Raw genomic sequence first — 10,016 nt, 5'->3', positions numbered from 1 at the left:
CCCAAGGCCTCAGCAGTCCCTAAGCACCTTAACATCCCAACCCTTGAGAAGATGGCACTACCACCCTCAGACCAACTGTAGACAAAACTCAGAAACTCTCACATGTCTGGAATGGCTCATGACACAGCATGCCATTTCCTACTGTACACACCGCTATGTAGAATACTCAGCTATCTTATTTTTATTTGTTGCTCATGGGGTTTGAACTTTGGGCTTGTGCGCAGTCCCTCAGCTCTGCAGTTGAAGGTGCACGCTCTACCACTGGAGCCACAGTGCCACTTCCGGTTTTCTGGTGGTTCACTGGAGATAAAGTCTCACAGATTTTCCTGCCCAAGCTAGCTTTGAAACTTGATCCTCAGATCTCAGCCTCCTGAGTAACTAGGATTACAGTTGTGAGCCACTGGCAACGCCTGGCTTCAGTCACCTTCTCACACCCAGGGTAAACCCACCTTGTCAGGCCACAAACTACATGCAGCCCTTCCCTTCAGACTTTGACACCAGCATACAAAACCATTCTGCCATGGATGGGGAGAATATAATTGACACTACCCTCCCACCCCTATTCCCATTCGCCACTCCTTGCCTAAGAAAGGCCACGACCTCTGGAGTTCTTGGTAAGGCAAAGCCCACCATGCTGTAACTTCACCCTTGGGCAAAACTGGGCAGTTAGAAATGTCTGTACCCTGAGGCCAGCACCTGGTCCCCAACCACAGCAAACCCACTCCTTCACCATCTCTTGCAGGCAAGGGCAAGGGGTGTCTTTCTTTCTTGGTTTTTTTTTTTTTTTTTGGTTGAGGGTCTTAAAATCAGGGCTTGGGTACTGTCCCTGATGATGATTTTTGCTCAAGGCCAGTGCTCTACCATTTGAGCCATGGTGCCACTTCTGGTTGGAGATTGGAGATGATACTCTCCTGGGACATTCCTGCCTGTGCTGGGGAAACAAGATACTCCCGAGTAGCCAGGATGACAGCCATGAGCCATCAGTGCATGGTTTATGGTGTCTCAGACTTTAGAATTTCCAACTAGTCCTCCTCTAGACACTCCCACCTAGTCACTCCTCTAGATCCCTTAGGGACAGCAAAGGGAGGCTCAGAATCTGGGTAGGGCCATAGGCATTAAAGTGCCCCTTCCATATCACTACTCCTCTCTAACCTCCCATCTACCTCCTCTGGAAAGCATGGTCATCTGGGGCAGATCAGACCCACTAGGACTTCTGGGGCCTGCCCTGTATCCCCCTGCCCCACCCAACCGGTATCTGAGGATTTCTGGGGCCAGCTGTTCCATGTCGTGGTGGATGTTGGGAGGGTTGCTGATAACTGGGTCCAGGGGATGCCAGGGCAGAAGGAGTGTCCAGCTCCCCTCTGTCAAAGAAGGAGACACATAAAAATGGATGGATCTACTAAGAGCTACAGGGCATAGCCATCCACCAGTCACCAAGGACTCTTGGAGTGCTGTTTTATGTTGACAGTCTAAGGGCTATACCTCGGGGTTTAGGTGCTATACACAAGCTTCTTTTGGTCGAGGCCAGTGCTCTTCCACCTGAGCCACGGTGCCACTTCCAGCTTTTTCTGTGTATGTGGGACCTAGGAATAGAACCCAGGGTTTCCTGTGTGCTAGTCGAGCCCACTACTGCTAAGACACAATCCCAACCCTGGATAGCTGTTCTTCTGTAACCCCTCAGGCGTGTCTCAGGACAGTCTTGCACATCTGTACTGAGTTTCTCAGCAGCAGCTATGGCTGAAAGTGAACATGCTCCTCTATGTTGTTCTTTATGTAGAGCACCTTTGCTCTGTGTGCTTCCTGTCAGAAACTCCTTGTTAAGCAAGACCCCTTTTCAAGTGCTGCTTCTAAGAAGCCTGCTCCAATCACCCTGGCAGAGTGGGGTCTTCTCTCCTCTGCAGGATGTTGGCCTTGTCACGCTCTCCCTTCCTGCTGGTGTGGGTTGAAAGCAGATGAAGGGGAAGGTCTGGCTTTTACCACCCAATTTTTGAAGGCTCTGATACACTACCCAGGGACTGGTTCTGTATCACACTCCGTGAGAGGGCACTCGAGGCCCAGGCAATCTGGGGGCAACAACATGGGTCCATTTCTTTGGTGGGCTTGAACTGAGGATCTGGGAGCTGCGTCTGTGAGTTTTTGTGCTCAAGGCTGGTGCTTTACCACGTGAGCCACAGCTACACTTCTGACTTTTTGGTGGTTCCATGGAGAGAAGAGTCTCACCAGCTTTCCAGCTTATGGCTGGCTGCAATCTTTGATCCTGAGATGTCTGCCTCCCAAGAAGCCAGGATGTCAGGTGTGAGCCTGAGCCAGTGCCACGGACCGGCTCTGTCGGGACGATGGAGGACACCTGGTGGAGGTAACTGGAACAGGTGGGGAGATGGCAAACAAACAACTCACACACAAGAGGAGTGAATGCTGAGTGCGATTTATTGCAGAGGATAACAAGCTTTTATAGCAAAAGTCTCCATGAGAAAGGGCAAAAAGTTACACAATCTTGTTGCAAGGCTTCGTTCTTGGGTGGTCACCAGCTGGTCGCCTGATCTTGTTTTTTGGATGACGAGTTATGATGATAGGCACTTGTTTTCGGCTTTATCTCTATTTTTAAGAAATACAATTGGTTTTGATGTTTATCACCTATTAACCATTAACCAGAGCATATGGGCAAAGTGCTGGACAGAAAGGCATGAACTCTAGTACTTTATTATTATTTTTGTTTAGTTTTGTACTTTATGTGTTTTAAATCTTTTCTAAGCAATTGTGCTTCTTTGCCATTCTTTAGAGGGTCCCCAATTTGTGGCCAAAAATCATGATATTCAGTATACTTAGTTAAATCTGGCCATATATCAAATTTAAGCTCATAGTGTCTTCTCTGTAACCCATTCACAAAATTTTTTACTCTTTTTCATAGAGGCCTTAACTGTCTCATAAGGTCTTTCTTGTTTCTTTTTTTTTTTTTTTTTTTTATAATAAGCACTAGAGCTAGCAAGTCTCTCACCAAATAGAGAGTAATAGGAAGTTCTTTCTCCTAAGTAGTTTACCCAACGGTTGCCATCCTTATCATACACACCTGTAAAAGGCTATGGATCTGAGGGAAGTCTTTGGGGTCCTCTAGATAATGGAGGATTCCACCGTTTTCTTTTGATAAGTCATTGCCACCTTCCATCTACCAACCTTTTAGGAATCTTATTTAGCTTTTGGTCTAAATATCCCTCTACATCTTTCTTATCTACAGGATATCTATATGGGTCTATTGTATATGTTTCAGGATTAAAGGGAAGTCTCCAATAGCCATGCACTCTTTTTGTTTTAGCCGTGCCGACAGCTTCTTGTAAATCTCTTACAAACAATTCCTTCTGCTGAAGTGACGTCATGAAACCCCCAATACTTTTATATTTACTTATGACTTGTCTAATAGCCTCCATAAGAGGGGCTTTTAGGGTAGCACTTAACTCTGGTGAGTTAGTCATATTCTTACGACACTCATCAGATGTTGGAGTCATCAACACTTCCAAGAAAGAGCCCTGAATAAGGGAACGTTGAGCATGAGTAAGTAGAACAAACAGCAGGAACAGTAAAAGATTAATAGGCACTCCTATACAGCGAAGAAAAGAAAAACAGGAACAGAAACACATCTTTCCCAGGGGCTTGCCAGCCTTTCCAGGAGGTAGGCCTCTTTGAAACCCCATTCTCTGAGGTAGACTTCGGTGAAGTCCATTCTCAGAGGTAGGCTTCTGTGAAGCCCCATTCTCAGGTCTGAAAGTAGGTGTTCCATGCTAAGCAGACTCCGCCGGAGTAGGCGTGGCAGTGACGGGCACCAAAGCCTTTCTTTTGAGCTTCTTTTTATCTCATGTCAAGTAGCGAGCCCTAGTTAAAATAGTCATTTACAGGGGATCAAGTTCCTCTCCTAGGTCAGTTAATCCAAGGAGATGAAGTGTCTTTGGAAAAGCTAGTCTGAATTGGCCTGGGTGAGTATGTGTGTGTGTGTGTGTGTGTGTGTGTGTGTGTGTGTGTGTGTGTGTGTGTGTGTGTGTAAGTTTTGGGGATACCTACTCTATCTCTCTGGTTCCTTATCCTCCCTGTGGTGAGTACAACCAGGCTCCCCACCCCAAGGAAGGCGGGCAGGGGAGGGTACACAAGGTCACATTGAGTGGAATGATCTGAATTCTATCCTTCAACTGAAGCCTGGAAAGATAATGGAGAGAAGGAGAAGTTTAGAGGAACATCAAGAGAAGCCCATTATCTTTGGATACAAGTACCAGAGAGAAGACTGAATCCATCCTTTTTGGTAGTAAGGTAACAGACGCCCATTCTTCATTTATTTCATTATTTTTTGTGAGTCCTAGGGCTTGGATTCAGGGCCTGATTGTCATCCCTGAGCTTCTTTTACTCAAGGATGAGGCTCTACCACTTGAGCCACAGCACCACATCTGGATTTGTGTGTGTTGTGGGGTGGTTGTTGCTTTATGGGAGATAAGAATCTCACAGACGCTCCTGTCCTGGCTGGCTTTGAGTCACGTCCATCAGACCTCAGCCTCCCCAATAGCCAGGATGATGTGCAGGAACCACCGACACCTGACCACCACCATCCACTTATAATCCCCTAGGGCAAGTGCTGGACCACCTGCACTGCACCCCCTTGTGAGTGGGAAGCAGACATGGGTGGGTTTGATACTTCAACAGCCTACATACCTTTGAGCATTGTTCCAGGTCAGTCTGATGGCGGCTTCCTCGTCATACACAGCAATGACTTGGCTCTGTCACAAGAACAAATGTCCCCCAGGAGGTGGCAGTTCTGGGGTCTTTCCTCTTCACACTGCCCCCACTCCTCGAAATGACACCCCAGCAAAGCGATATAGACATAGAGTGAATTCATTTTCTTATAACCAGGGTCTGGCCAGAAAGGTAACAGTGAGGAATCCCGATGCAGACCAGCCTGAGCATATATTGAGACTCTATCTCAGAAATGCCCAAGACAGAAAGTCTTGGCTCGCATGTTAGAAGACCTGACTAGCAAGTCTAAAGCCTTGAATTCAAACCCTAATATACCAAAAAGAATCAGAAGCCCTGGTGCCAGAGGCTCATGCCAATAATCCTAGCTACTCAGGAGGCTAAGATCTGAAGATCACAGCTCAACATTTAAAATAGGGTTGGCCTCACCCATCAGACATCATGATAAGACCCAAAGTCTGAACCATGAAAGTGTGCTCCATATTAACAGGGCTCTCATCCTTACTAAGTGCTGGCCATGCTCTTTGTCCCCCTGGGGAGCCACCTCCTGTGGGCTCCACCCCCAGGTCCTCCTAAGCTCCTTCTGCCACCAACCAGGCCCAAGGAAGTAGACAGCTCCAGGACATACAAATCCCTTGGTCTTATAATTTAGCAGTGCTGAATCCCCATCAAGCATCTCACCCTTTCAGGTCCCCAGACCTCAGCCACAAAGTCCATGTACCCACCACAGAAAGCACGCAGAAGTTACCAAAGGGTCCACTGCTCCTTGTTACAGCCCACTTCCACACTCACATACACACACACACACACACACACACACACACACACACAAAACCTGCAGGGGTGGTTCATGTTTGTCTTCCATGCTACTCAGGAGGCTGATGTTTGAAGATCACAGTTCAAAGCCAGCCCATTCTGGAAAGACTGTGAGGCTCTTATCTACAGTGAACCACCAAAAATCTAGAGGTGGAGCTATGGCTCAAGTGTCAGAGCAAAAGCTTTGATCACAGAAGCTCAGGAACAGCACCTAGACCCTGAGTTCAAGGCCCAGATCCTCTAACTCCAAACACACACACACAGACATAGACACAGACACAGAAACACACACACATGCACACACACACACACACACACACACACACACACACACACACACACACGGACAGCCCAAGGCTTTGGCAGTCCCTGAGTACAGACCCATGAACTGTCTCAATTAGGATCACATCCTACCCTCAAGAAGGTGGCACTACCGACATCAGACCTACTATAGAAAAACCAGTAAGCCTCTCACATATCTGGAATGTATCATAGTCCAACATGGCAGTTCTTAATGTACATACTGCTATGTGGAAAACTTAGCCCCCTCTTTTTTTGTAGTTGGTCATGGGGTTTGAACTCTGCACCAGGGTGCTGTCCCTCAGCCCTTCAGCTGAAGGTGAGCAATATCCCACTTGAGCCACAGCACCAAATCCTGTTCTCTGGTGGTCCATTGGACATCAAGTCTCACAGACTTTTCTGCCCAAGCTGGCTTGGAACCATGGTCTTCACATTTCAGCCTTCTGAGTAGCTAGGATGACAGTTGTGAGCCACCAGCGGCTTCCGGCTTCACCTCGTCAGGCCACAATCTTCTTTCAACCCTTCACTTCAGACTTTGTCACCCAGCATCCAAATCCGTCCTTCAATGGAGAGAATACAGACATAATAATCCCACCCCTGCACCCATTTGCCCACTCCCTGCCTGCCACAGTCCAAGTCCTCTTGAAGCTCTGGCTTCAAACTGGGGCAAACGGGGAGTTCTTAAAAATGTCTATACATTGAAGCCAGCAGATGGTCTCCCAAACAAAGCCTCTCCCACACACACACCTCCACCATTTTGCTTTCTTTCTTTTTTCAGTTGTGGGGCTTGAATTCTGGGCCTGGGTGCTGTCCTTGAGTTCTTCAGCTCAAGGCAAGCACTCTACTACTTGAGCCACAGCACCACTTCCAGTTTTCAAGTGGTCCGTTGGAGATAAGAATCTCAGGGTCTTTCCTGCCCATGATAGCTTTGAACCATGATGCTCAGATCTCAGCTTCTAAGTACCTAGGATGGCAGCCATGAGCTACTGGCACCTGGCCAAAGATAATTTTCCATCCTTTTCATCCTATCCCCTCAGGAGACTGATATCTGAAGACTACAGTTGGATTCCACCCATGGCACAAAGTCCATTAGAACTTTTTTTCTACAATTAAACACCCAAAAATGTTGGAAGTGAAGCTTTGGCTCAAATGGTAGAGGACTAGCTTTGATCATCAAAGACAAGGGATAAAACCCAGTCCTTAGTTTCAAGCTTTTTCTAGCAAAGACCCACCCAAAAAGGGAAGCAGGTTGGTACACGGGAGCTCAAAGTTCACACATAATACTCAGGACTCCCAGAACAGACCCCATCCGGCTCTGATTCTCTAGATTCTATGTCCTACATCATGGCAGTCTTAGATGGGACTGACCATGCACCAACTTAGGATGTTGAAGTACAATCTCATACTGAGGATCCCCTGACCTTATCAAAGACTCAGGATCTCTCATTCTCCTGCATTGACACTGGGCAGCAAGGTGAGTTGCAGTTATCCAACCACAGGATGTGAATATGAAAGGATTTCTCTGCCAGGGACTCCAACTGGAGGGGCTCTAGGTCCCTCTCTCTCTGGAAGAAAAGTGCTGGTCCATCCCAGGAATGTTCCTAGGTTGTAAGTATCCTCAAAGAAACAACCCTGCTCAGAGCCCAGTGCCTCTTGTTTTCCCACCAGCCTCTATCCAAGCCTGCCCCACCTTCAGTCAGCCCTTTCTGAATCCCAGATCTGCCATGTAGACTAAAGGTTGAGCCAGCAAAGAGACCCACCTCTGCCTCTGAGAATGGCAGTCACATGGTCCTAGTGCCCTCTACAGGAAGTCTCGAAGTAACTCAGGTCTCCACTCCTTCCTCATTCCCTGACTGTCCTGTGCCAGTGGCCCACTTACCTCTGTCTATGTTGGCGGAATAAACACCGGGAGTGTCATCTTCTGATTGAGCCAACGAAAGTCCCGGTCCCCAAGGATGTACTGCACAGGCATCCTGCAGTGGACAACAGCCAGGCAGTCAATGGTGAACCCAAGGTTCCAGGACTCTTAATAGAAGTGTGGCTGGGTCAAAGACTCTATAACTGGTGGTCTATAGTGTCAGGAAAGGTCATGGCTCCAATGTCCTGAAACACCTGACCTTGGATCTTCCTACCTCTTCCCTCATCCCAACACCTCCCTAGCCCTTAGACAATTTCTTATTATCTGTCCAGGAAATAAACTTGCTGGGGCTGGGATAATTGAAACCTGGTGACCCCCCCTGAGCCCTAGGTCCTTCCTGAGGCTGCTTCCCCCTGCAGTTGGTGACCACACAGCTCCTGGATGTCATGAAGTTGCTGAAGGGTCAGTGGCTTAATCCTACATACTGGCTTTAGGCTCTGAAATGTTACCCACAGAGATTGTGAGTGGTTGGCTTTCTTGATCCAGGGACTCCAAACCAAGGCTCGCATGCTCCCTTCTTCCTTCCTTTCCTCTTTTTTTCCCTTCATCCTTCCTTCCTCTCTCTCTGTTTCCTTCCTTTGTCTCACTCCTGGCCTTGAATTCAGAGCCCGGGTGCTGTCCTTGAGCCTTTTTACTCAAGGTGACCAGTCTACAGCTTGAGGTACACATCCATTTCTGGCATTTTCTTTTTGGTTGTTAGTTGGAGATAAGAGTCTTATAGTCTTTCCTGTCTGGGCCTTAAGCCTTGATCCTCCCATCTCAGCCTCCTAAGTAGCTAGGATGACAGGCATGAATCCCCAGCATCCAGTTCAAACCAAGGTTTCTTCATGTGCTGTGGAACCAGCACCAGAACCTTTCATCATCTATGACCCCCACTCCCTTACCTCCTTGAGCATGGCACATACTGCAACTCTTTGTTGGATTACTAAATGAGCATCTGTCTATTACAATATTATAGAAAAGTCCCATTCAATTCATGTAAGTATCCTGGGGCAGGGCGGGGGGAGGCAAAGCCTGATGTAGCTCTCCCACAGTTCTCCCTCGTCCCTCTTCCCACCCTCCTGATGCCACCACACTTAACTGTTTTGGCTCCCAGGATGTGAGCCACGATGTGCTCGTTGGATTCTGGGGCCACTGGGATGCCTATCTTCTCAAAGATCTCTGTCCAGTGGCGGACCAACTCTGTGGCACTCCATGCCCCCTCAGGTGTGAATGAGGTTGCCGTGAGCTGAACCCCTGGCTCAAGTGGCCTCCTTTCCTCTCCGTGGGGCCAGACAGGATGGTCCACTATATCTGGCCCCAAGTTTCATGTTACAGAGAAAGGATTCTCGAGGCATCCCGGATCTCTAAATCTCCCACAGTCCATTGCAGGTGCTGAAAATCATCTCTGCTCACAGCTGGCAGGCTGGGGATGGTGAGGTCACTCTCTGCTCCCCATGACATCCTTGACTGTGGTGGTCACCCTAGAGAGAGCTGTAGAAGAATCAGCACCTGCCAGAGAAAGGCAGTCAAGGCACGACATTCATAGCAGGAGACCATCTGGCTTGGGAACTCTGTGTGTGCCACTTTGAACTTCACTGTCTGACCGCTGAATTGGTTCATGTAATTTGACCCATGAACCCAGGCATTAGTGGAAATTGCCAGCTTCAAGAAAAAAAAAACCTGGAAAAGGTGGCATATCACTTGTCCCAATCAAATTTAAAGGGTTCCAAAATCAGTGGTCCCCTTTTCCTTCCAGACAGCCTACAGCAGGTTATAGAAACTGGCAATCAGAGAGCTCTAGCTAACTGCCACGGTATGATACCGAACAGGCTCCAGGAGGGGAAACTTGCCTACCACTGTCCAGCTGGAAACGGCCCAGGTGGGACACAAATTGGAGACTGCAGGACTCTAGGGAGGACTACACATGGATGCACTGCCCCAGGAGGGAATCCACGCCACCAGAGGGGGCCCAGAGCCCTCTGCCCAGATGCCCATAGACACCGTCAATGTCGTGGGTAAGGTTCTCCTCTCATCCTTGGTTGTGGTGAACCATCTGCCTTGTTACACCGTTCACCACTCCCCAGACACTCCTAGCTTCACAGCCCTTGCCCTACTCCCACCCATCTCATTCCTTAATTATGTTTGGCAGGCACATTCCCAACCCTTGAATTAGCTCCAACTATACACATGAGAGCAGAGTGTCTGGCTGGAAGAGTGTGGCTGTGGTCACACTGGCCTCACGAGACTTCTGGCTGAAGACAGGACAGGTGTC

General features: G+C 48.4%; 1 long non-coding RNA gene across 1 annotated transcript; it reads right to left on the bottom strand.

Moving 5' to 3' along the window:
• Positions 1-5,595: 5,595 nt before the first annotated feature.
• LOC138830206 (uncharacterized) lies at positions 5,596-9,676 on the bottom strand. The gene is made up of 3 exons (XR_011372921.1): positions 8,844-9,676; positions 7,724-7,817; positions 5,596-6,404 (listed from the first exon to the last, which is right to left on the bottom strand). It is a non-coding gene; the product is annotated as an uncharacterized lncRNA (long non-coding RNA).
• Between the last annotated feature and the right edge of the window lie 340 nt (positions 9,677-10,016).

This window comes from Dipodomys merriami, unplaced genomic scaffold (genome assembly GCF_024711535.1).
Source record: "Dipodomys merriami isolate MVZ:Mamm:240054 unplaced genomic scaffold, mDipMer1.0.p SCAF_186, whole genome shotgun sequence".
NCBI classification, from domain to species: domain Eukaryota; kingdom Metazoa; phylum Chordata; class Mammalia; order Rodentia; family Heteromyidae; genus Dipodomys; species Dipodomys merriami.
Note: the sequence above shows the minus strand (reverse complement) of the source record. Positions and strands in the feature narration are given on the sequence as shown.